Source organism: Carlito syrichta, unplaced genomic scaffold (genome assembly GCF_000164805.1).
Source record: "Carlito syrichta isolate Samal-C Ts95f unplaced genomic scaffold, Tarsius_syrichta-2.0.1 Scaffold301838, whole genome shotgun sequence".
Classification (NCBI taxonomy): domain Eukaryota; kingdom Metazoa; phylum Chordata; class Mammalia; order Primates; family Tarsiidae; genus Carlito; species Carlito syrichta.
The window spans coordinates 163,318-190,338 of NW_007245934.1; the positions used below are offsets into that span (position 1 = coordinate 163,318).

The following is a 27,021-nucleotide window of genomic DNA, read 5'->3' on the forward strand; positions in this document are numbered from 1 at the left end:
GGTTCTCCCTCATATGTTACATAATGTGCTTATATAACTATAGTCACGCTATTGTGCTACTGAACACTAGATCTTATTATTCCTTTGGTCTAACTTCATTTTTGTATCCATTAACCAGCCTCTTTCCATCTCCCATCCCGACTAGCCTTCTCAGTAACCACTATTTTTTTTTCTTCTTTTCAGTTTTTCACATTGTTTTCCATAGTGACTATTAATTTACATTTCCACTTCAGTGTATGAGCATTCTCCTTTCTTTGCAATCTGACTGGCTCTTGATATTCTCTGTCTTTTTGAGAATAACCATTTTAACTGGGCTGAAATGATAACTCATTGTGATTTTTTATTAGTAGTTCCCTGATAGATTAGTGATGCTGAGCATTTTTTTCATATACCTGTGGATCATTTGTATGTCTTCTTTTGAGATATGTCTATTCATGTCTTTTACCTATTTTTAAGTTGGACCTTTTTTTTTTAAAGTTATTGAGTTTGAGTTCCTTACATGTTTTGCTTTCTAATTTCTTGTTAGATGAAGAATTTGCAAATATTTGCTGCCATTCTTTAGGTTGTCTCTTCACTTTATTGATTGCTTCCTTTGCTGTCCAGAAGCTTTTTAGATTAATGTGAATCCCAGTTGTCAATTTTTGCTTTGATTGCTTATGCTTTTGACATCTTACTTAAAAAGTCTTTGCCCAGACCAATGTTCTGAAACATTTCCTCAGTGTTTTCTTCTGGAAGTTTTATAGTTTCAGGTCATAGATTTAAGTCTTTAATTCTTTTTGATTTGATTTTTGTATATGGTGAAAGATGGGGGTCCAGTTTCATTCTTCTGCATTTGAATATCCAGTTTTCCATGTACCATTTATTGAAGAGATTGTCCTTTCCCAGTGTATCTTCTTGGCACCTTTGTCAAAAATGAGTTGACTGTAAATGCATGGATTTATTTCTGGGCTCTCCATTCCATTGGTCCATGTGTCAGCCCATTTTTGCAATGCTATAAAGAAATACTTAAAGTTGCATAATTTATAAAGAAAGAAGTTTATTTTGGCTCCTGGTTCTTCAGACTGTACAAGAAGCATAGGGTGGACATTTGCTTCTGTTGAGAGCCCCAGGAAGCTTACACTCATAGAGGAAGGTGAAGAGGAAACAGGTACGTCACATGGTGAGAGAAGAAGCAAGAGGAAAAAAACATGCCAACTTCTTTTAATCAGCTCTCATATGAACAAATAGAGTGAGAACATTTGTGGGAGTGGCACTAAACCATTCATGAGTGATTCACTCTCGTGACCCCATGACCCAAATACCTCTCACTAGGCCCCACCTCCAACATTGAGGATCACATTTCAAATGAGATTTGGAGGGGACAAACATTCAAACTATATCAGTTCATGTGTCTTTTTTTTTTTTTTTTTTAATGCCATACCATGTTGTTTTGGTTACTTACAGCTTTGTAGAATAATCTGAAGTCAGGTAATATGATACCTCCAGTTTAAATTGGTTTGCACAAATTTTGTGTGTTGGTTTTAATGTTCTTTTTTAATCACTGGAAGAGTTCTAACTGATAAAAAGTTTTAGTGGTGGTACATTAAAAAAGAACTTAGGGTTTTAGTTGGATGGTTAGCTCTAAGAAGTTAGCAGTGTTTTAATAAATTAGTCATAAGTCTGGTGGTATGATGGATAGTCTGGTAGTCATACTGAAAGAGAAGCTAGGTCTCTTTCATTCTTAACTGGTCAGAGTCACATTGAAGTCTGCGGAATGAATTGGAGCTATAGGTAGGTGGAGAACAATCAGAGGACAGTGAGCAGAATGGGGTATGAATGAACTTTGTTCATGTCACATGAGGAACAGTTGAAGAAAACAGATATATTTACTCTGAAGATTATTTCATGGGGTTATGGTAGTAGACTACAGATATTTAGTGACTTTTAAAAAAAATTTTTTAAAAACTGTGGTAAAAATACATAACATAAACTTACCATTTTAACAATTTTTAAGTGAACATACAGTTCAGTGACATTATGTACACTCACATTGTTATAGCAGTAGAAAACAGAGGAAGACGCAAGATCACCACCACTCATCTCCAGAACTCTTTTAATCTTCCAGAACTCTGTACTCAGTAAACAAAACTCCCAATCTTCCTGGTCCCTAGAAACCACCATGCCACTTTCTGTCTCTATCAATTTGACTACTCTAGGTATCCCACATATATGGAATTGACTTTATTTGTTTTTGTGACTGGCTTATTTCACTTGGCATGAAGCCTCATCTATGTTGTAACAAATGTTAGAATTTTCTTTCTTTTTAAGGCTGAATAATATTTAACTATATGTATACATATATTTTGTTTCTCCATTATTTATCGATGGACACTTGTGTTGTTTCCATCTTTTGGCTATTATAAATAATGCCGCCATGAACATGGGCATACAAATATTTTTGAGATTCTGCTTTTAATTCTTTTGGGCATATACCCAGAAGTGGAATTGTTGGATCATGTGATAACTCTACTTTAAAACATTTTTAGGAACTATCATACTGTTTTCCATAGCAAATGCACCATTTTATATTTACAGCAATGTGCACAAGGGTTCCAGTTTCACTACATCCTTGCCAACACTTATTACTTACTTTAAAAAAATCCATTCACCACCCTAATGAGTGTGAAGTGGTTATTGTGGTCTTGATTTGTATCTTCCTAAAGACTAGTGATATTGAGTATCTTTTCATGTGCTTTTTGGTCATTTGTATATCTTTTTTGGAGAACTGTCTATCCAAATCCTTTACCAATTTTTGAATTGGGTTGATTGGTTTTTTGTTGTTGAATTGTAGGAGTTTTTTTTATATTCTAAATATTAACTCCTTATCAGATATGTATTTGCAAATATTTACTACCATTCTGTGGGTTGCCTTTTCACTCTGTTGTTAGTGTCCTTCAGTACCTAAAAGTTTTTAATTTTGATGTTGTGCAACTTTTATATTTTTTCTTTTGTTGCCTGTGCTTTTGGTGTCATATCCTGGAAATCACTGCCAAATCAAATGTCATGAAGATTTCCCCCTATGCTTTCTTCTGAGCATTTTATAGTTTTAGGTGTTATGTTTGGGTCTTTTATCCATTATGAGTTATTTTTTATATATGGGGTAAGGTAAGGATCCAATTGCATTTTTTTTTTCACGTGGCTATCCATTTTTTAATTACCATTATTCTGTTTCCTACTGCTATAACACAATACCATAGACTGGGTAATTTATAAATCAAAGTTTATTTGGCCATGGTTCTGAAGGCTGTGGAGTCCAAGGGCATGGTGCTGGCAGCTAGTGAGGATCATCCCATGGCTGAAGGATAAAAGGCAGAAGCAAGCACATGAAACAGACAGAGGAAGTCAGGTCAAACTCATCCTTTTTGTCAAGAATCTACTCCAGCAATAACTAACCAACTCTCAAGGACAGAACCCTTGCAACCTTAATCACCTCTTAAAAGCCCCCAACTCTTAGTACTGTTACAATGGCAGTTCAGTTTCAACATGAGCTTTGGTGGGAACATTCAAACCATAGCAACTATTTTTTCCCTATTGAAATGGTCTTGACACTTTTGTTGAAAATCAGTTGACCATTGATTTATGGGATTATTTCTGGACTCTCATTTCTATTTCATTGATCTATGTGTCTGTCTGTATGCCATTGCCACATGTTTTGATTACTGCAATTTTGTAGTAAGTTTTGAAATAAGGAAGTGTGAGACTTTCAACTTTGTTCTTTTTAAAGTTTTTTTGGGGGGGTGCTATTTGGTGGTCACTTTAGACTCTATATAAATTTGAGCATAGATTTTTCTTCTTCTGCAAAAAAAAAAGAAAAGAAAAAAGAAAAAAGAAATCATTGGGATTTTGATAGAGATTTGATCGAACCTGTAGATTTCTTTTGGTAGTAGTGACATCTTAATAATAAGTTCATGAAACTCAAGATGTCTTCCTATTTACTGGTGTCTTCTTTAATTTCTTTTAGCAATGCTTTGTAGTTTTCAGCATACAGGTTTTTCACCTTGATTAAATTTATTCTTAAGTGTCTTATTCTTTTTCACATTATTATAAATCAGATTGTTTTTCAAAGGGCCTTTAGGAAGGCAATTTTATGGTTAAATCACTCTGAGACTTCAGCAGTTAGAAGTAGCAGTGGAGGAGAGTAACAGAGAGATAGGTATTTTAATTGTTAGAGCTTTATAAAAAATGGTCTGGATCACAAATATAGTGCACTACCTGCCACTGAAGATGACAGTCTTGCCTAGCTGGACACCAAGGAAGCCTGTTTAGAAGGAATTCAAACACAGAGTGAATCATTGGGTAGGGGGAAGGGAAGATATGTGCAGCAGAACAGAACGTACTTCAGAGTTCCCTCTAGCCTTGCGATAGGATACGAAACCACAGGGAGATTAGGAAACAGGAAGCAAAGTAGCTTCCCTAGAAATAGTTTAGAAACAATCGATCTAAATTGTGGTCAATGCAAGCATTTAGGCATAAACTTGGAGACTACAAATAATCTCTGTAGAAATGAGGAAAGGCGATGTAGAAATAATTGAGAAGGATGACTGATGGTCCATATGAAATCTAAAATGGGGGCAGGAGTGTTTTTTTCTCCTGAAGGTCACAACCCACTTAAGATATACAAAAGATCTACATAAAAAAACAATAACACATAATTCCTTCCTTGCCTCCTTCCTTTTCTATCTATATCTGTCTGTCTGCATGTATCTATCTATCTATCTACCTACCTACCTATCTCCTATCTATCAATCTGTCTATCATCTAATCTATCTATCTGTCTTCTATTCATCATCGAAGGGGTGTGTTTTGAAAGCCGACCAGACTTCTGTGCAAGTACATCAAGAGAGATCCCAGAATGCACACAGAGTGGGAAACTCTGAAAGTGGAAAAAATGGAAGAGACGTGAAGAAATAGGAAGAAAGAAGCATGTGAAGATATGTAGATTACATTATATAAGATATATATGTATATATATGGAAATATGTAAAAGACTTTAAAAGACTGGGAGAATGTGCCTCAAAAAGTCAATAGAAGTAATCTTTTGGCTGTTCTTCAGAACTTTCTGTTTCCCAAATTCTCTATAATGAATTTGTATTCTTTTATACTCACCAAAGTAAACCTAGTTTTTTTCTTAAATGGTGAGAGAGAAATGGGGCTTACTAGCTTTAATATGCTACTACTAAAAGGTAGACAGAGACTACCATGTCTAAAACTAAGAAAAAGTCGGACATGGTGGTTCATGCCTGTAATCCCAGCATTTTGGGAGGCCGAGGCGAGAGAATTGGCTGAGCCCAGAGGTTTGAGATCAGTCTGGGCAACTTGTTGAGACCTTGTCTCTACAATAGGTAAAAATAATTATCCTAGCGTTCAGCTACTTGGAAGACTGAAGCGGATGGATTGCCTGAGCCCAGCAGGTATAGACTGTGGTGACCATGAGTATGCCACTGCACTCCAGCCTGGGCAACAGAACGAGACTCCAACTCAAAAAATAAAAAAATAAAAAAAAGCTGAGCAAAAGAATCCTTATTATTTGATAAAGTTCCAAAAAAGGAAAAAGAACTGTGTTTTGCTAAGTCTGGCCTTTATAAATACTCTAGCAGATTTTTTTAAAGTGTGGGTATATCTTTTAATTTTTACCAAAAAATTGGAAGGATAGACATTCTTGAAATCATCTTTCTTTCATTTGTCATGGTTCAAAAACCTAACTGGTTTATATCATATAATTTATATAATAAATTATTGAACCCAAACAGACAAATAACAGGCCATTAAAAATATTTAGACGCTGGGCACCGTGGTTCATGCCTGTAATTCCAGCATTTTGGGAGGTGGAGACAAGAGGATTGCCTGAGCCCAGAGGTTTGAGACCAGCTTGGGCAACTTGGCAGGACCTTGTTTCTACAATAATTTTTTTAAAAACTAGCTGGACTTGATGATGTGTGCCTGTAGTTCTAATACTTGGAAGACTGACACAGAAGGATTGCCTGAGTTTAGCAGGTTGAAGCTGTGGTAGCTATGAGCGTGCCACTGAACTCCAGCCTGGGCAACAGAGTTAGACGCTAACAAAAAAAAAAAAAAAAGTTTTGGACTAAAGAACTTTCCTTAGAGCTGCTCAGATTTTACACAAGTGTGGACCCCTTTTCTAGAGCTTCGCATGGTGGTCCTGCCCTTGGGTTGCTGTGGAGTTCTTTGGGAAAGGTCTTAGCTGCATCAATTACTGGGCCCATTTTCTTGACATTACCTTGTGATCCTTTTGTGGAAGGACCACATCAGTGAGAGGGGAGATTGGGTATTGTGGTTTCACGAATTCAGACCAGGGTGGTTTGGGGAGGTTTCTTTGTTTTATTCTATTTTGAGAATCGTTGAATGACTGAACCCTAGAGTTGCCAATGAAGTCAGGGTTCATTTGGGGCAACCACAGAGGACTATTTCTTAGATTGCTCCTTGGCGTGGAGCTGATTGCCTCTAAAGAATTGGAAATTTTTAAATCATCCATTTACTTAACATCTCCTATAGGCTAGTAAAATTGTAGTTACAAAGGTGGTAGTTTCTCTGTCCCTAAGAAAGACATGCTCTAGTGAGAAGACAAATGTCTCATTTATGATTGAGACATACCAGAGATCTTACAGCAGGGCAGGGGAAGAACCACTTCAAATAATAGTTTCCCGGGCATTCTCCAAATTCAGATCCTTCTCCCCTGCAGGCTCATCCCTGGAAGCTTTGGGGACGGTAGAGAAATTTCATTCTTGGTGCTACCCAGAATGACCTATCCATTAAGTGGTAAGTTCTTTCCACCTGGAGAATGCCAGGCCTTCACTGCACTCCGATGGCTCCATGTGACAACATTGCCACCCACTGGTCTCTGTGGGCCCTGACCTGGGCCATGAGCCAGGATGGTGCCTGCTCTGCTGGGTAGAATTAGATGCCAGTCTGGAACTCTCTGGCCATGCAGGAACAAGCGTAAGGTCATTGACACAGGGGACGGGCATTGAAACAAAATTAGTCTCATGTGACTCTTGTTATCATATATGTCATGTGATACACAGCATGCATACATGGAAGTGATATAGAAAAATGGTAAGAGCACAGGCTCTGGTGCCTAACCTCCAGAGTTTGACTTTGGAACTGTCGCATACCTGCGAGCTACATGACCACAGGCAAGTTGCTTAACCTCTCAACACCGTTCTTTACTCATCAAATGGGTTAAGAATAGTGCCTATCTCTTAGGGCTGTTCTGAGGCTAAATGAGTTAATTAATACAAAGTGCTTAATGTAGTGCTTGGCATAGAGTAAGTATTCAAAGTGTGTCAATTATTATTATTATCCAAATTACTACTTTGACATAAATAGGCATCTCTGTCATCTTTCTCCTGAATAAGAGCCTTTGCCTCATTGATGCAAAGAGCCTTTGCATCAATGGTGCAATAGGCTGTAGTGATTCTGTGATACATTTTACTCCTTCTAGTCCCTCAGGGTGTATTGCTGGAGACTTTAAGAATGCTGTAGTCCGGGCTCAGTGGCTCAGCCTGTAATCCCACGCCTTTGGGAGGCTGAGGTGAGTGGATTGCCTGAGCCCGCGGGTTTGAGACCCGCCTGGGCAGCAAGACCTCATCTCTACAATAAATCAAAAAATCAGCCGGGCGTGGTAGCGCATGCCTGTAATTCCGGCTACTCGGAAGGCCGAGGTGGAAGGATCGCCGGAGCACAGCAGGTCGAGGCTGCGGTGGCCGGGAGCGGCCACTGCACTCCAGTCTGGGCGACAGAGTGAGACTCCAACTCAAAAAAAAAAAAAAAAAAGGAAAGAAAAAGAATGCTGTAGAAAGTATCAGTCATATGGGAAGGAGATAGGGACTTTGTTTCTAACACTTTAAAGAGAAAAATAGCTCCAAGCTTTCTGCATTTCACAGCTAAGTACTCAAAGCAACCTTCATGCCATGGGAGTGGACAAGAAGGGATTTCATTCTGTGAGGAGGAAGACTTGCAACAATATTATTTCAAGCATGGATATCTGGCCACAACAAACCTTTCTTCATAACCGGATTTGTGATGCAACACATGGCATGCTTCTTTGAATCTCAACAACTCTGTGTTGCTGCGGTGCTTCTTCTGAATTGTGAATGAACATTCCACATTTAACATCCCTCCTGCATCTGGGGGACCCAGGAAATGGAATTTCCTGTTTAAGAAGCACATGTGTGTTGAACTTCTACCTCTTTAGAATGCACTTTTATAGAATTCATTTTCATTTTAATAACACTAATTCTTAAAACGAAAGATCTTGATCTTTAATGTATAGGGCCTTTAGAATGGGAGCAATGTACTTATGTTTTTGATCAATTTAGTATGCTTGTTCTACTCAAATGGATTTTTTACTCACTAGAAATCTTTTTGACATTAAAATATTGTGTCAAGAATGTGTTAGTATTCTTTAGTAATTAGGCAGGCAATTAATTTAATATTAAATAAATTTTATGAAAAATTGTGCTAACCAAGTTGGTTTTTGAAAATTAATAAGTAAGTCAAGCATTGTTATTACAACTATTTTTCTTCCAATTTCCCTTACTTTCTTCTGAATCAAAGACTTTCTAGGAATGGCAGGTCTTAGAGTCAGACATTTGCTATTTTGACTGCAGACTCTGAAAGCCAAGGAATTGATTTGTTTGGTCTGAGCAGAACAGACTCACTTGAACATGTCAGTTGTTGTCAATATTAGAAAAGCTGGAAGAGAGTTTAGGCTTGTTTTCTATAGATGCAGAGGGCAGAACTAGTTCTGATCGGTAGAATTTAGAATTAGTAAGGCTTTTGAATGACTGGAGCTGTTCAGAAATAGAAGAGGTTACCTTGTAAGCTAGTGTATCCCTTATTACTACCCATGATTAAGCAGGTTCTGATTAAACATATCTTGGGGATGTTTTTGAGGAGATTCCTGTATTGAATCGAAGACTGACCTCTAAGTTTCCTTTCATGATTGACACTCTATGTGTCTAGCTAGCATCTGTGGCAGAGCAAATAAAAAACCACCTATCATTCGTGAAAAACAACCATGGGGTTCAGGGGAATTTGGAAAAGGGGGGGTCTTCCTTAGATTTTTAAAGAACATTCTCCTAGTAGCCCTCCACTGTGCTCACTTGTAAAAATGCTCCTAGTGATCTCCTGAAAATAGTTTAAGAAAACAAATGTAATTTGAGTGACTGGCCCAAGTGTCAGAGATTGAATAATTCTATCACCCTGAGCTTTGCCTTGTCCCTGAAGCCCTGTTGTGGCTGCATTCTGTGGGCCACAGACGTCTTTCCTTTCTGTTTTCTCCCTCTGTATCAATGATGCATTTGATTGGATAGGCTCTCTTTCTTTGCTGAATTGTCCTTAGAGTTTCACCAACCCTTTCAAGTGTTTGAGAATGCTTTCTGTTCATGGTCACAGATGAACAGTCGTTCCTGGATGACTGGATTACAAAAATTATGAAAACACAGATAAGAAGAAAATATCAACTCAAAGATCTGTACTTGCTTTATGTGGCAGGATGGGTTTGCATCCTGTCCCACCTTCTTTCGTGGAGCCTCTGTTTCTCCCCTAGCCCCCCGCCTAATGTAAGACAGAAGTGAGGGGAAGTGTTAGGTGAGTTTGGAAGCCCGAAGAGTCTGGTGGTTTCAGAGTGTGTAGTCGTGTGCCTCTTCTCTTTCCATCTCCTCCCTCAGAATTGGAACATCTCTTGGTCCCCATCCTGCACCCAAAATGGACATGGCTGTAAATGAATAGTAACCCAAACCAAAGGCCACAAAAAAACACAAGGTGATCTGAAGGGCAAGCAAAAGGGTTAAAAGATCCCAACAGATGCAAGACCAGGAGGCAAGGAACAGGAGGGAGAAAGTTCTGGAAGGTGCTACTGCCTGAGGTGGGTAGAGCCCTCAGGGATTAGGATAGTGTCTGCTGTTGGTACAGAGCTGTTCGAGCAGGCTAGCGATGCTAATCTCAAATCTCCCACATGGTAATCTTTCTATGGGTTGGAATACAATGGCAGAACCTGAAGGAATGACTGAAATCCTCTGAAATGCTGTGTGAGCATGGTTAACACTAGCCATTTTGTTGCTCACTTATTAAATGAATCTTTCCCTCTTCCCTTCGCTTCTCTTCTCCTCTCCTTTTCTCTCCTCTCTTCTCCTCTCCTCTCCTCTCCTCCTCACTTCCTTCCCCTTGGAATTTCCCTGCTACAGTAAGGGACCAGATCAAGAGTGATATTAGGAGCATGTGAGAACTGGCTTGTCAGGGGTCCCAATCAAGATAGAGACAGGCCTAACAGCTGGACAGGGTAGATAACTCTCTGCTTGCCGGTTATGGGCCATGTGTGTTTTCCTGAAGAATGGTAGGCATGGCAAGAGGATGAGGCAATCCCTATTGATCTGAAGGTATTCAAGTATTTTAACACAGTAATGATCAATAACTAACAGATCTAAGCATAGCGCTGGAGTAACACACGTGTATTTTTTTCTTTACAAAAATACAGTTATGCTGTATATATTCATGAGTCACCTAACAACAGGGATACGTTCTGAGAAATGCATCTTTGGCCATTTCATCATTGTGCAAACAAACTAGATGGTAGAGCCTGCTACACAACTAGGCTAGATGGTTATAGCCTATTGCTCCTAGGCTACAAAACTGTACAGTGTGTCATTGTTCTGAACATTATAGGCAATTGTAGCCAATGAAAAGTGTTTGTATACCTAAACATAGAATAGATAGAGTAAAAATATAGTATAAAAGATACAAAATGTACACCTGTCTAGGGCACTTACCATGAATGGAGTTTGCAGGACTGGAAGTTGCTCTGGGTAAGTCAGTGAGTGAGTGGTGAGTGACTTTGAAGGCATAGGACATTCCTCTACACTACTGTAGACTTTATAAACACTGTATGCTTGGACTACACTAAATTTATGTAAAGACTTTTCTTTGTGTGATAATAAATAAATCTTAGCTTACTGTAATATTTTTACTTTATTAACTTTTTAATTTTTTAACTCTTTTGTAATAACAGCTTAAAACACCAACACATTGCACAGCTATACAAAAATATTTTACTTCTTCATATGCTTATTCTATAAACTTTTATCTATTTTAAAATTTTTATTATTTTACACGCTAAAACTATTTGTTAAAAACTAAGATACAAATACACTCATTAGCCTAGGCCTAAACACGGACAGGACCATCAATATCACTGTTTTCCACCTCTATGTCTTGTCCCAAGAAAAGGTCTTCAGGGTCAACAACACACATGAAATTGTCATCTCCTTTGATAACTACACCTTCTTCTGGACTAATTCCTGAAGGACCTGCCTGAGGCTGTTTTACAGTTAACTTCTTTTTTTTTTTTTAATAAGTAGAAGGAGTATATTCTAAAATAATAAGTATAGTATGGTAAATACATAAACTACAACATAGTCATTTATTATCATTATCAAGTATTATGTATGGTACATAATTGTTTATGCTATACTTTTATACTACTGGCAGTGCAGTATGTTTGTTTATGTCAACATCACCAAAAACACATGAGTTAATGTGTCATGCCATGACGTTATGACAACTACAATGTTACTAGGCGATGGGAATTTTTCAGCTCCATTATAGTGGTCTTGTGAGACCATTGTCATAGGTGGTAGATCATTGACTAAAATGTTGTTATATAGTGCATGGCTGTATATTTTGGTGTTTGCTCTTTTCCACTTAATATTAGATCACAAACATTTCCCCATGTCATAAGCTGAGATTGGAAAATGTTACTTATAAAATGTAGCACAAAATTCCATGGACTGGATTTAGCATAACTAATTTAGTCATTCTTCCTTATTATTGGTCATTTAAACAGTCTCTTTTAAACAATTTTAGCTGAGACTTTCTCCAGAATTAGTTTTCTTTTTTGTGACAATATGTTTTCTTGCTGTTCTAAATAATGCCATAACATTCTTACTTATATGTCCTTCTTGTGCATCTGTCTAGAAGTGAACTTTGGATTCATGTCTAGAAGTGAACTTTGGAGTCATGGAATTGAATTTTTGTCAAACTTCCCTCCAGAAAGTTCGGACCAGCACATTCTCCCCAAGCAGTGCTTGAAAGCATGTTTCACTCCATTCTCGGTGGTACTGTGCTTTACTGTTTTTAGAAAAGATAAAGCTGATATGAAAAAAGAAGAGTATTATTTTCAGTGGTCAACCCAGGCAATAGCAATTCTCCTTTATTTCTAAGGCAGACATTTTTTCATATGCTTTGCCCATTTCATGAATTATCTATTGGTGCCTTTATAGCTTATTATTTCAAGGTCTTTGTGTACAGTTGATTTGAAAGCACTTTATATACAGTAAAGATGCTAGCATTCCATCTATGATAATGCTGTGGTTGCCTTTCCCTGTTTGCCTCTTAAGTTCTCAGTTTGGTCAGTTCACAGTCAAGGTTCTTAACTTTTTTATGTTTCTTGCACAGTTTTGAAATCTAGAAATTAAAAGACACAGAACAATCCTAAAGTTGACACAATTAAAAAACTCAGAAGAAATTAAAAGACTCAGGATGACCCTAAAGTTTAGTGAATACAGCCACTTAAGCACTTCTATAGAACAGTAATATTTCCTAGTCTCTATAAAAGCACCCACTGTTATTGCATTGCTCATAGGATCTTTTCAGGACTATGTCAGTGTTTGAGTCCAGTAATGTGCTCAGCACTTTCTCTAGAAATGAAGTCATTTAATTTTTTTTTTCTTTGAGTTGGCGTCTCACTCGGTCGCCCAGACTGGAGTGCAGTGGCCACTCCCGGCCACCACAGCCTCGCCTGCTGGGCTCTGGCGATCCTTCCACCTCAGCCTTCCAAGTAGCCAGAATTACAGGCATGCGCTACCATGCCCGGCTGATTTTTTTGATTTATTGGAGAGATTAGGTCTCGCTGCCCAGGCGGGTCTCAAACCCATGAGCTCAGGCAATCCACTTACCTCAGCCTCCCAAAGGTGCGGGATTACAGGCTGAGCCACCGAGCCTGGCTGAAGTCATTTAATTTTAATTGTATGTGGCAGGTACTACTTTTATTCCCATTTTGTGGATAAGGAAACTTAGGTACAGAGTAGGAAGGTGATTTACCCTGAGTTACACAGATAGTAAGTGGTAAAACCCAGGCAAGGCTTCAGGCTGTTGGGCCCCAGAATCCATCTTCTGATCCACATTACTGTGGTCTGGAAGTTCCCTTTTACTCAAAGGCAAAGCCCTCATATATTCCATTGACCTTCTTTGGTGCTGAATGGCCATTCCTCATATACACATCTCATTCTTTCTTACTCACAGCAGCTTGAATCCTGCTCTCCAGCCTGTAGCACAAGCTGTGTGCCTCAGTGTTGTGACTAGCCTAGAGTTTATACTTATGATAGCAAATACTTTATGCTTTTACCAAAAATTGGAAGCATATCTGTGAAGAGTTTGTTGTATACCAGGGAGAGAATTAAGGCTAGTGGTAATAGCATAAATATCCTAAAGTGAGGTTGAATGAATTCTTTTAAAATGTAAGATAAAAATCAAATGGCCAAGAGACAAATAATTATCTTAACTACTGTGTGGTACTTCCCCTTGGGGTTTGGATGATTTAATTATCTAACAGGTAGCACAGGGGAATTACCTACAGAACAAGTCAAATTAGTAAGATTTGATTAAATTAAGTTAGTCAGAATTAAAAATAAACAAAAAACTAGATAGTCATATATTAAATAAGGAGAAAAATAACCCATTACATGAAAAGATGAAACACTGAGGAATAAACTTCACTAAAATATTCATAATCCAAATGAGGAAAAATGACATAACTTTATATTGTGGGATAAAACAGAAAAGTTGAATTTATGGAAATATATACTATTGTTCCTAGATAAGAAGACTGAAGAGTATATGAAATTTTAACTATTACCAGATTAATTTTGGTTTACTCATTTCAACCAAAGCTTCAACAACGTTGGGGGGAAGAGGGATCAGGAATGTATTAACTTTCATTTGTTAAAATAAATGGATAAGCACATAGTTAAATGAAATATAACTATGTACTTATCAATATATAGAATCTCTCTGGAAGAATGTATAAGAAACTGGTTATATTACTTTGCTTCCAGGGTAGGAAATAGAGTGACTGAAGGTAGGGGAGAGGTGGATCTTTCATTGTACATGCTTTTAAACCTCAAAAATGTGGGAATGCATTACCACTCCAAAAGCAGAAACAAACAGAAAGAGGAAACAAACAAACAAAAAAAATGAGTAAGACTATCCAATAAAATTTTAAAAATATATTATTGAGGGAGATTTCCTCTATCAAATGGTACATTATAAAGCTATAACCATTAAAATAGTGGGATTCTACCTCAAAACTAGATAGATTAGCAGAGCAACATAGAGCCCAGAAACTTGCCAGCACCAGCATGAAAGCGGAAAGCGAACAGGTTGGCTGATTTTTAAGCAAGGCAGGAGCTTTACCCAGAAGCCACCTTGCACTCAGAGGATAGAAAACCAGAAACAGAGGAAGGAAGGTAGAAGCACTCCAAAGCCTGTGAGCGTCCCTGAAGAATTAATTTCCTTCTGATGTGGTTTATCTACTCAGGCAATTCTGTCCCCTCCAACTTCCAAATGAAAAAGGGGTGCACTTCGATGAATTCATTATAGAGAGACAGCTTGGAGTGTGGGATGTTCCCTTGATGTGGAGGAGACTGGTTGTCCATATGACCTTAGATGAGTCATTTATAATAATCACTAGCACTTTCTAAGTGATACTGCGGGCCAGGTACGGTGCCGGGTGCTTTGTATATGTTACTTCTTTAACTCTTTATGACAATCCTCAGAGTATTGTTATAACAATCTTTATAACAATCCTGTAATGCACACTGGCACTTTAAAACAATCCTTTGTCGTATCATCATCTTAACTTACAAGGTGAAGACAGCAAGGGACAGAGATATAACCAGATATAAGTGCACTGTAATCTGAGTGTCCAGTCAGCTTCAGTGGCTGCATAGTTCACTCCACTGTACTGCCACTATTCCCTCTGTTTTAGTCTTCACATATAAAGCTAGAATGATCTGGCTTATATATTCACTAAGGTTCCTTCTAACTCTAAAAGCACTACGACTCTAAGACAAAACACTTCCAGGATCCATCCTTAAATTGGTTTCTGCTGTGGCCACCTGAAAGAAGACACCTACTAGCCCATCTCAACCCCTCTCTATATTCAAGAGCACCTGCTGAGTCAGCCTACTTGGGGCCAAAACTCTAGGACACCATTTTTTAGTCATATTAAGTAATCAGAAGGACAAAGTGTCGACTCAGGTGAATTTCAGGTAAATGAAATAAATAAATGAGGCTTCTGAAAATAGCAGACTGTGTTCTTATTTACTGTGGCGAATAAAAGATCAAAGAAGTGGCCTTGAGGATAAAGTTGATGGAACCACCACCAAAGTGCACAATGCCAAGGTTGAAAGAATTATTTGTTTTTCTTACCAAATACTATCTTCATATGACCTTGTTTACAGGGTCAGAGATCTCTGAAAACTCTCTTTGGAGAAAAGTCAACTTGTTGCTGCACAGAGCAAATAGACTGAGTAGGAAAATGATAAAGAACATACCTTCAGAAGCTTCTGTGATGAAAGCCAAGACATGACCTTGCAAATTCCTAGTTCTCACCACATCACTTCCACAGATCATATTCCAGTGTGGTCTCACCCTTTTAAGCTTCTCTTCCTCCTAGGATGCTGGGGCCATTCCTATCTCCAAAGGCAGGCTGCTATGGAGACTTCATCCACCTCTGCCCTAGAAAAGGTCAGCCTGTCACACTGAGCTGAGGCCTCTTGGCAGAGCTTATCACAAAGGGTAGCCCAGCCTGGGGGAGCTACAGCAGTGACAATCATCCCTGCCAGCCCAGCTTGAGCAAATCAGAGAAGGAATCAGGCATTCTGTCAAGGAGTCTGGCCGCTATCACCTTTCTTTTCCTTCTCATGCTAGGTGTCCAGAAGGGGCTGATGGGGTGAGTTGTCAGAATCCAGAAAGTATATGAGTGTAAAGGGGAGTGAGCAGGGCTTGAGGGTCAGAGTCCTGATTTAAAATGGCAGCTTTTCCCCTGGTCCTATGTGACAAGTCAGAGGGATTAAAAAATGGAATTGATCTCAGAGTCTGTGGCAAGGATTAATGAGATAATAGGAATAAAGAGTTTAGCTTGGTGCCTGGCACACGGGAGATGCTTAAAAAAAAAAAAAACCAGAGTAATTGACCAGGTGCAGTGGCTCAAGCCTGTAATCCCAGTACTTTGGGAGGCTGAGGTGAGAGGATTGCCTAAGCACACGGGCTCATGAACAGCCTGGGCAACTTGGTGAGACCTCATCTCTACAATAAATCAAAAAATTAGCCAGGCATGATAGCGTGCACCTGTAGTTCTGACTACTTGGAAGGCTAAGGTGGAAGGATCTCCTGAATCCAGTAGGTCGACACTGGGATGACCATGAGTGTGCCACAGCACTCCAGCCTGGGCACAGTAAGACTCCAACTCAGAAAAAAAAACAAAATAAAACAAAAACCAGAGTAATTGCTCTTTTTCTTAATTATGAATACTGGTTAATATTCTTGGTCTGATCTCTTGTTTCCCAGCCCCAGCATGGAGGGTGAGTTGTTATGGGTATGTCTTGGTGACTGAGAAGCTGGAAACAGGCTGGGGCTAAGAGATTCTGAGGAACATAGCCATTTGCTAGTTAAGGGAATATAACACTTCTTATGTTGTATTCATTTTTGCATTACTTGATTTTTTTGAAAAGGGTAGTATTTAGAGATGGGGTCTTGCTATGTTGCACAGGCTAGACTTGAACTCCTGGGTCCAAGGGATCTTCCTGCCTCAGTCTTCTTCTGAGTGGCTAGGACTACATGTGCACACCACTGCACCCAGCTAGAAAAGTATTTTGTTTTATTTTTTTAAACTTCTTTATTTTAAAGATGTGAGGTGCAAGTCAAAATTAGGTACATAAGTGGTCTACATACTAAGAAAGTGTTTTAAAATCTGTTAGAATGAGTTGACATCTAGTACTGGAACACTTTCATTCTCAAATGATCATTTTAAGGGATTTAAACAATGCTGTGATAACCTGAGACAGATACAACATCACCTATGCAGCGTTCTGGCTGGGAATGCATAATCTAAATGGAATCATGAGAAAGCCTCAGACAAACTCAAAACCAGGAGCTCAGTATTTAATGAGAGAGACTATAATTTAAAAGATGTCAATGTCAAAAAATGACCAAAAAAAGTCTATGGAAAAGTTCTAGATTAAAGGAGACTAGACAGACATGATAACTTAGTAGACTCAATTCTGTACTGGAGGGAAAATGCTATTATAATTAAAGACATTAAAGGCATGTTTCATTTTATTGGCATTTTGCTTTATTGCACTTAGCGATTTTTACAAATTGAAGGTGCCTGGCAACCCCACATTGAATGAGTTTATTGGAAACTTTTCCAACAGCATGTGCTCACATCATGTCATTTTGGTAGTTCTCACATTTCAAACTTTTTCATTATTATTATATCTGTTATGGTGACATGTAATCAGTGATCTTTGATATTACTATTGTTACTGTTTGGGGCGTGTCATGAAGTACTCTTATATAAGAATACTTAAATAGAGAAATGTTGTGTGTGTTCTGACTGGTCCACCGACTGGCCATTCTCTCATCTCTCTCCCTTTCCTCAGGCCTGCCTATTCCCTGAGACACAATGATATTAAAATTAGGCCAATTGACAATCCTACAATGGCCTCTAAGTATTCAAGTGAAAGGAAGAGTCGCACGTCTCTCACTTAAATCAAAAGCTAGAAATGATTAAGCTTAGTGAGGAAGGCATGTTGAAAGCTAAGACAAGCCAAAAGCTAGGCTTCATGTGCCAGTTAGCCAAGCTGTGAATGCAAAGGAAAACTTCTTGAAGGAAATTAAAAGTGAACACACGAATTATAAGACAGCAAAACAGACTAATTGCTGATATGGAGCAAGTTTAAGTGGTCCGGATAGAAGATTAAACTAGCCACAACCTTCCCTTAAGCCTCATCCAGAGCCAGCCTTTAACTTTCTTCAAATTGAAGGCTGAGAGAGATTAGAAAGCTGCAGAAGAAAACTTGGAAGCTAGCAGAAGTTGGTGCATGAGGTTTAAGAAAAGAATCTCTCTCCATAACATAAAAGTGCAAAGTGAAGTAGCAAGTACTGATGGAGAAGCCACAGCAAGTTAATCAGAAGATCTAACTAAGGTCACTGATGAAGGTGTTAAACCAAACAACAGATTTTCAGTGTAAATGAAACAACCTTATTTTGCAAGAAGAGACCATTTAGGACTGTCATGTCTAGAAAGGAGAAGGAAATATCTGGCTCCAAAGCGTCAAGGACAGGCTGACTCCCTTATTAGGGGCAAATGCATTTGGTGACTTTAAGTTGATGCCAGTACTCATTGACTGTTTCAAAAACCCTAGGACCCTTGAGAATTTTGCTACATCTACTCTGCCTAAGTTCAATAAATAGAACAACAGAAAGTCTGGATTACAGCACATCTGCTTATAGCATGAGTTCTGGAATATTTTAAGCCCAATGTTGAGAACTACTGCTCATAAAACAAGATTCCTTTCAAAATATTACTGATCATTGACAATGAACCTGGTCATCCAAGAATTATGATGGAAATGGACAAGGAGATTAATGTTTTCTTGCCTGCTAACAGAACATTTATTCTGCAGCCCATAGATCAAGGAGTAATTTTGATTTTCACATCTTATTTAAGAAATACATTTTGAAAGGCTATAGCTAACATGGATAGTGATTCCTATGATGGATCTGGGCAAAGTAAATTGAAAACCTTCTGGAAAGGATTCACCATTCAAGATACTGTTAAGAACATTTATGGTTCATGGTAGAAGGTCAAAACAGCAACATTAACAGAAGTTTAGAAGAAGTTGATTCCAATCCTTATGAATGACTTTGAGAGGTTCAAGATTTCAGTAAGGGAAGTAACTGTAGATGTGATGGAAATAGCAAGAGAACTAGAATTAGAAGTGGAGCCTGAAGACGTGACTGAATTGCCGCACTCTCATGGTGAAACTTGAACCAATGAGGAGTTGCTTCTTATGGATGAGCTAAGAAAGTGGCTTCTTGAGATGGAAAGTACTCCTGGTGAAGATGCTGTGAACATTAGGAAAATAACAACAGAAGATTTAGAATGTTACATAAACTCAGTTGATACAGCAAAGCCCGAGTTTGAGAGCATTAGCTCCAGTTCTGAAAGAAGAACGTCTGTGAGTAAATTGCTATCAAACAGCATCGCATGCCACAGGGAAATCTTTCGTGAAAGGAAGTCACTTGATGCAGCAAACTTTTTTATTGTCTTATCTATCTATCTATTATTTATTTATTTATTTGAGTCAGAGTTTCACTCTGTTGCCTAGGCTGGAGCGCAGTGGCACCCTCACAGCCACCACAGCCTCGACCTGCTGGGCTCAGGTGATCATTCCACCTCAGCCTCCCAAGTAGCTGGAACCACAGGCATGTGCCACCATGCCTAGCTAATTTTTCTGGCTTTATTATAGAGATGAGGTCTCACTAAGTTGCCCAGGCTGGTCTCCAATCTCTGGGCTCAGGCAATCCTCTCACCTCAGCCTCCCAAAGTGCTGGGATTATAGACGTGAGCCACCGCGCCCAGCCTTTGTTTCTCATTTTAAGAAACTGCCACAACCACCCCAGCCTTCAGCACTCACCACCTTGATCAATCATCAACAACGAGGCAAGACCCTCTTCCAGTGAAAAGATTATGACTTGCTGAAGGCTCCAAGGATGGTTAGCTTTTTTCCCCCAAAGCAATAAAGTATTTTTTTTTTATTTTATTTTATTTTTTGAGACAAGGTCTCACTCTGTCACCCAGGCTCAAGTGCAGATGCATAATCGAGGCTCACTGCTGCATTGGCCTCCTGGGCTTAAGCATTCTCCCACCTAAACTTACCAAGTAGCTGGGACTACAAGCACTCACCACAATGTCTGGCAAATTTTAACATTTTTTTTTGTAGAAATGGGATCTTGCTATGTTGCCTAGGCTGACCTCAAATTTTTGGGCTCGAGCAATCCCCCCTCCTTGGCCTCCCAAAGTGCTAAGATTATAGGTGTGAGTCACTGTGCCCCGCAGTATTTTTAAATTAAAGTATGTACATTGTTTTTTAGAGATAATATGATTGCATACTTAAGGACTACAGTATAGTGTAAACAAAACTTTTACATGCACTGGGAAGTTAAAAAAACTTTGTGTACCGTGCTTTATAGTGATATTTACTTTATTGTGGTGGTCATGAACTGAACCTGCAATAACTCTGAGGTATACCTATATTAGGTTAATGGACAAAATTGGAATGCATACAGTAGATTACATAAAAGTATAACACACACATAGAAGAAGAGAGATACACACAAAGAGAGACACATATAGAGAAATAGAAACAGAGCAAACAGTAAAGCCTACATGGCAAAATGCTGACATTAGGTGAGTATAGGTAAAAGGTATGCAAGTGTTATTTATAGTATTCTTTTTTTTTTTTTGAAAGCAGGATTTATTGAGAGGACAGAAAAGCTCCCACAGTGGGAAAGAACCCAAAGGGGCTGCCCTAATATTCTTATTCTTACAACATTTCTGTAATTTTAAAATTATTTTCAAAAAAATTAAAAAGGATTACAATTAATAAACTATCAAATATTCTGTGCATATATAATCTTATTAGACACACAAACCTTTATATTAGTTGAAAGTTAATATTAGGGTGAAACCGTCATGACTTCAAAAGATACCTCAGAAAATCTGAGATGTAGATCATTCATTATAGAAGGGAATTCTCAAAATCAGCAGAAAAACTGCATTAATGACAGAGAGTTACAGGTGCACTAAACATAGGACTCCTGATTGGAGTCTTTGTCTTTCTGTTAGATGGTGCCTAGCCCATCCATATGCCATCTTTTTATTATTATTATTTTAATATAGTGATGCCCAAGTGATGCCCAAGCTGATCTCAAACTCCTGGGCTCAAGTGATCCTCTTGTCTTGGTCTCCCAAACTGAGATTATGGGCATGAGCCATAGTACTTGGCCATATCCCATCTTTTAGACCAACCTTGAATCTCAGTGCATACAGACACAAAGTTCTATATTTTGGAATGGGTAAGATGTTTGTCTCATACTTGTTTAATAATAAAAAACAGCTACAAGTTTTGTGGTTTTTCATTTGGGCCCCATTAAAATATCCTTGCATCAAAATGGTGGTAAATCCATGAATACCAGGTACCCAACACAACTTGGAAATGTTGTGGAGTTAGTAAGTAGAGATGGTAGGAAAAGCTCAGTGTGGTGGCCCAGTTGACTTTCATACCTGGGGCTGAGTTGAACTTTCTGAAGCTAATCTGGCTACATGGTGGTTAATTCAGGAGATGTGGCTGCCCGAGTGATATTCCCTCTGGATACCACTCCAGGGTCTTGCCTCTTGGGATGCATACTCTGGCAAAAGGCCCCCTTCACCCAGAACAGTAGGGCCATCCTATGGTGAAGAATACTGATGACTTTCTATGGGTGTGAATGGTGATTGTTTGGATAAACTCAGTCTATGACAGGAGCCATGAATGGTGGAAGGAGAGGAAAACTCAGATTATTGGACACAAAGTCTCTGATAACAGATAGAAGCCATGGTCAACTCCAGAACTGATGTCATAATTCTTCCCAGGAGTTGGTTTCTAGGAAGAAGGAGTAGCGCAAAGAAAGGGGACAAAAAAAGGCGGGGTCAGGCTTCCAGCAAACATGCTCATCTAGTCTTGGCCTTGAGTGGACAAGAACACTGGAAAAAAGGTTCTTCTCCCATTTCTCTCATTCCCTCTGCCCATCTTTCTTGACCAAGAGAGGGAGAAGGCAGAGCATCTTCTCAGAGGCAACTGATAATCTGCTTCTAAACCAGTGGATTGGTGGTTTGTCAGCTAGTTTTCCTTTATCTATCCAGATTGTCAATCTAAAAATCAACCACAGAATTCTTCTCAGTGTTCCAGAGTTTTATTTCATGCTCCCATTTAAGGTCTCCGGACCTGAACTCAACAACTGAGCCCCAATCATTTCCCTCCCTTTCCTATCTCTTATGCCAGCCTTTCCCCTGTCCTTTGCGCAAAACCTTTCACAATTTGTTTATTCTTCCTTTGCAGGCATCTAGCTGCCACACCAGAATTTTTTTTAAGAAAGCAGACTTTATTAAGAGGACCGAAAAGCTCCCACAGTGAGAGGGGACCTGAATGGGTTGCCCTCACACCAGAATTTTAACTGTTACTTTTTCAGCAAAGCGCAGATCTTTTTGTTTAGCATTTCCATTTTAGATGAGAAGTTGGGATTGAAAACCAGCACATCGGCTGGGCTCGGTGGCTCAGCCTGTAATCCCAGCGCTTTGGGAGGCCGAGGTGAGTGGATTGCCTGAGCCCACGAGTTCGAGACCTGCCTGGGTAACTTGGCGAGACCCCCATCTCCACAGTAAAATAAAAAAATCAGCCGGGCATGGTAGTGCGCGCCTGTAGTTCCAGCTACTCGGAAGGCTGAGGCGGAAGGATCGCCGGAGCCCAGCAGGCCGAGGCTGTGGTGGCCGGGAGCGGCCAGTACACTCTAGTCTGGGCGACGGAGTGAGATTCCAACTCAAAAAAAAAAAAAAGAAAAAGAAAACCAGCCCATCTGTGTGTGGGAACTCTAAAAATTCACAACACAATGGGGTAATAGCTTGCTTGTGAAAATAAATGCTTCATTAATTGGATTTTTTATTAATGTCTTATATTTTTCATTAGAGTTGGCCAAGAAAGAGACGGTCTGTAGAGGAAAGAACATGGATCTGGAAATCAAACAGGTTTAGACTGGAATCTCAGCTTTTCTGTCTTACCTCGTGGTAAGGTTGAGTGGGACATAAATTTTTTGAATATTCTCATTGGTAAAAGGGGGTCATAATAGTGGGGCTTTAGAAAGGATAATATGGTCTGTACACCGTCTTTAGCACAGAGCTTGCCTCTGCTAAGTGCTCAGTAAACATTCCTCTTATCATCATTATGTAATTGATGTAAAGTGACTGCCCAGAACTGGCACCAAAAAGATGCTCTACTCCACCTACCGCCCCCTCCAGCCTCCACCTTCACCTTATATGACAACTTTGCTTCCAGCTTGAATGAGAATGAATTTTACCAAAACCAAGTCACCAGGTTGCCTATTTTCTGGAATTTGTCTTCTTCTCATGCCCCATAGTGGGTTTAATGGTGGCCCTAAAGATGTGTTCACATCCTAATCCCACGAACCTATGGCTATTACCCATATGGCAAGAGATAGAATGTGACCTTATATGTTATGTGATGAAGTCAAGGAGCTTATCCAGATTACCTATGTGGCACCTAAATACGATCACACATATCTTTATAAGAGAGAGGCAGAGGGCCGTTGAGATGGACACAAAGAGGAAGTGAAACACACAGGAGAAGGCTGTGCAAAGTTGGAGGCAGAGACTGGAGTGATAAGGTGTGTCAGCCAGAGTTGGAAGAGACGGGGAAAGATTCTCCTGCAAAGGCTCTTGAAGGAGTAGGCTCCCGCTGACATCTTTATTTCAGACTTCTGGCCTCCAGAGCTCAGAGAGAACACATTTCTGCTGTTTTAAGCCACCCAGCCTGTGGCAATTTGTTCCAGCAGCCCTAGGACTTTCATACACTGTATTAATCTGGGTTGGCAGGTGAAGCCCTTCCTCTCATTTTCCCAGCAACTTGACAAGAGAAATGGCCTGTGTGTGAGGGTGGCCCACAGCCCACACTGGTACCTGCAAACACACCCTCTTTAGGAGGCAGTCCGCCTCACTTTCAACAACATGGAGGCGTGGTGGGTGAGACCCTGGGGACACCATTTTTCCTCCTGTTTTCTCTCTGAGGCTTGGGATTCTCTCATGCACAACAAACCTCCTCTTTCCGCAAGTCGTGACAAAGCTTAAAATGCAAACATCTTTAGTTATATAATACACAAACTTCAGCAGGAACCTCTGTGTTCTGTAGTAAATGACTTTACTACGGGTCCCTTCCTGTGTGTGGGCTCTGAGAGGGAACACAGCCAAGAAGAGCACGTGGGACCAGAAAAAATGTTGCTATGGTGAAAGCAAAAGAGCACAAAAAGGAGTGGAGAATTCTGAAGACCCAGATTTCCTACTGCACGGGTTTAAAAGCAAGCCAGAGAAATGGCTCTGATCCCCTTGGCCAGTCAGATAACCTAATCGTTAGGCCTGTCAGCAGCCCTGTGAGTATATAATGCGGTATTAGCCACATTTTACAGTCCAGGAGATAGACGCCAGTGGAGATCAACTAGTTTGTCCAAGTTCATGCAACTGGGAAGAGGGCTGAGACAGGATGTGAGTAAACGTCCATCTGTCAGCAAAACCCTGGCACTGGGATGTCTTATTGCCTCTAGCTAAAGCGAAATATAGAAAAAGGCAGTTGGGGGGACAAAATCCTTCTTGTTGGAGCCCTAAAGGTCATTCTATATCCTGTTATTCCACCATTCTCCGGGCAATCATGAAGCAGAGAGAGTTCTGGCTTGCGTTCACTCCAGAGTGGTTGCTGGGATTGCCCATGAATAGGAAGCTTTCTATTGCTCTGTTGTCTGGATAGAGACCACCTGGGTCTCAGTTCCCGTTGTTGCTAATTAGTGATGTGTTATTATTAGAAAGAGGCCAACCTTGAGCCTCTCTGTGCTTCAGTACTCCCATCTGCAATGCTAGGGGGTGGGTTGGATGACTGGTTCTCAATCTTTACTGTACATTAGAACTTCCTGGGAAGTTTTTGTCAGGCCATACTCCAAACCAGTGAAATGGGAATCTCTCTGGATAGGATTCAAGCGTTGGTGATTTTTTTTTTCAAAATCTCCCCAGATGATTCTTATGTGCAGCCAAGTCTGAGAACCAAAGGGGTTCATGAGAAGGGGTTCTGAGGCTCCTCCAGATGCAACATCTTGTGCCAGCATCTGCACGTGGCCAGTGGCGCTAGAGTCTGAATCTCCAAACCTTAACAATTCACAGAAAGCCCTCTATGAAAGCCCACACCCATCTTTTCTAGAGAAAGTCCCTTCACCTTGATTTGCTTAACAATATAATATTTAAATTCTATATAATGATCTAATCTTATGATCTTTCACGCTTTTGAGAAACAGGAAGGATTAATGGAATAATAAAACTCTTCAGTATAATTAATTTTTATTCTGTGGCTTGCTCTAAATGGTGTCCTGGGGTTCTGAAAAAAAAAATTAATGTAATTTATTCACCCAGCACTAACTAAGCCCTCATTTCATCTGCACGCAAGCTGGAAATAGAAAAATGAATAGTCTTTTGAACTTAAGGAACTCACGATCAAGGTGATAATAATAACATCAATAATAATGCAGGGGGGATGGGATTAACAGTAGCAAATATCTGTCTGGGGCTGGGAAAACACCTCTTATCAACAGGGTGTCTGAATGAAACGTAATTGTACACCTAACCCTTAACTGTACCCCACAAAACCATAATAAAAAATACTAATTAATTAAAAAAAAATAATAATGACAGCAGCAGTCATGATTTGAAAATGCTTTTTGCACGCCAGGCAATGAGACAAATGCTCTTTATATACTATTTTAGATCCTCACAACAACCCTGCTCATTTCCTTCATTTGATTGTTGAGGAAACCAAGGCCCAGAGAGGTTAGATAACTTTGCCAAAGTCACACAGCTGAAAAGTAATTGATCTGCCAGTCGGATCCATGTCTATAAGATTTGGAAGCCCATGCTATTTTTACCATGTCACAGTACCTCTAGAAAAAGAGAAAGGATAGAGACACAGAGATAGAGATGGCAGGAAGAGGGTTAACCTTCATGGGGAAGAATCAAGCACAGGGTGGGAGAATTCCTGTGAATTACTCGCATGAAAGGGGTTATAAGAAAATAAATCTTATAAATCTATAGTTTGGACTCAATCCTGTTAGAAGGTACAGCAGTGGAACACAAACATTCATTATGAAGTGCTAGCTTTTCTGCAGTCAGTCTCAGCTCCCTCAAATTTGTCTTCAAAAATAAACCCATTGAGTTTCTCTGTGGATTACATGGCTCAACAGCGTCACTTTTTTAGCCAGTACAAGCTCTTTGGCTCTAAGCAGATTTGCACTTGTGCTGACTGCTATCACTGATACAAAATGTACAAGGAAGAAAAAAAAAAAGCTGTGACAGCCCCTTTCTCTATGGCATTTGGATCCATACACAGTATAAACCAGGATGTTCTGAAGGTACACACACACACACACACACACACACACACACACACACACACACACGCTGTTCAAAACACACTATGTACATATATACATTAGTTAACTCAGAAATATATATACATAAATGTATGATTTGGGAACCCCACTGAGCTAAAATAATTCACCAGTGAAACCAGATGTAGCTTGAGGGGTATTAAACACGCTAAGGCCTCGAGCAGAAAAGGGGAAGAGAATGAAGCAGTACATTTTCTTAATGAGGTTTTTCACAAACACCATTTCCTATTGTAGCCAAAATAGGTAAAATCACCAAAGGAACTCTTGAATATTCAGAGACTATAGAAAGTGGTTGAGATATCAGGTATTTTTAAAAGATTCTAAAAGATATTTGCTACATTTACAGAATGGAAATTCTTCACACATACATAAAAAGATTTACAATTTCACATAAGTATTGCATACACATGTATATATAAACATTGTTTATGAAAAGTGTACACACGTAGACCACATGGCTAAATACATGTTACAAAAATGAATCAATTTCACAGCAACCCTTTCATGAGGAAAATTACCTCCACTCTGGAAATTATGAATAAGAAAAACATACCCTGTCGTTGCAAATAATAACGTAATGATAAG

The 27,021-nt window shown here is 39.3% G+C and overlaps 1 protein-coding gene across 1 annotated transcript in view; it reads right to left on the minus strand.

Moving 5' to 3' along the window:
• Positions 1–27,021, minus strand: part of ANKRD55 (ankyrin repeat domain 55) — a 126,018-nt gene that overhangs the window by 97,951 nt on the left and 1,046 nt on the right. The window lies entirely within an intron of this gene.